This window comes from Dicentrarchus labrax, unplaced genomic scaffold (assembly GCF_905237075.1).
Source record: "Dicentrarchus labrax unplaced genomic scaffold, dlabrax2021, whole genome shotgun sequence".
Taxonomy (NCBI): Eukaryota; Metazoa; Chordata; class Actinopteri; family Moronidae; genus Dicentrarchus; species Dicentrarchus labrax.
In genome coordinates, this window is record NW_026136707.1 from 3,516,539 (window position 1) to 3,517,800 (window position 1,262).

Genomic DNA, 1,262 nt, shown 5'->3' on the forward strand with positions numbered 1-1,262 from the left:
CATCTTACATGTTATTTTATTTTATTTTAATTTTTTAAATATTCACGCAGTGGTCAGAGGGAGACTTTAAGGAGTGGCAGAAATACTATATGTGAGAGATTTAATCACAATCACATACATCAACATTTGCTTGGAAAAGCCCCTAAATGAAGATATTTTAACTCAAAAACTTGATATTATTGTGGCACATTAGTAAAGCATTGAATGGAAATATTAAATATGGCATTAGAAATCGATTTGATTTCCAAATACATGTCTTTTTTTCATTGAACTTAAGCCTATTGCTTAGTCTAAAAAGTGGCTTTAACAGATCATTAAATTATATGAGTTAATATGCTTTTTCTTTAATAATTAATCTAAATTAATGTGTTACATCTGACAGCATTTGACACCAAGCTGCGGTGGTAAGGCAGCCTCTAGATCCACCCCCGTGCATGTGGTCTGATCAGGATTAGAGAATAATGCTCAGTATTTTGTGTCTCTTCTGTTCCATTTTTAGCAGAAAAACACACACCGTAGCTGTGAAGGTGAAATCACAGAAAACATTTCCTGTTCTAACCCTATTACCTGTCTTTTTACAGATTCATCTCATGAAATTGAGCTGGATTCACATTCAGAGTTGTGGTCAGAAGAAGAAATAAAAAGGTAATGCTAATGAGGCGTCTGCAGCTGTGACTAAAAATGCTTTGGGAAGAAAAAACAACAACAGATTGATCTGTTGGAAGTGAGTTTGGTGGTGTTGTCTGCTTGTGTGCTGGATGTATCTGTTCATTATGAAACCAAGGGAGAAGACATCAGTTATCGGCCGTCGCTGTGCAGAGAGAAGGCGGTGTGTGGTGGAGGACGGAGATGATGATGGGACTCTTGCGTCTTAGAGATCCAGCTGCTGTGCATTAAAGACTCTGATACCTTCATCGGACCAGATGGATCTTCAGAAAGAGGAGGTTATTGATTTAATAGATGATCTTTCAACTGTCAACATGAATGAGGACACTTGATTGAGTCATACAGAGGCCTGCTTCCTTTTTTTTTGAGGAACTGATTATTATTGTTGTTTTGTTCTGTTAGTAGATCTAAATTGTTCTAACAGTGTTAATGTTGTAACTTTACTGTTTTCGGTATGAAGTGTACGTGCAAACATTGTTGACTATATGTATTTTATTTGAATATGAACTCCTGGAAGAGTTGTTTTTTCCAAGGTAATAACTAATGGGGATCATAATCAACATAATAACCCCCCCTTGTGATGATTCTGGTGAAGA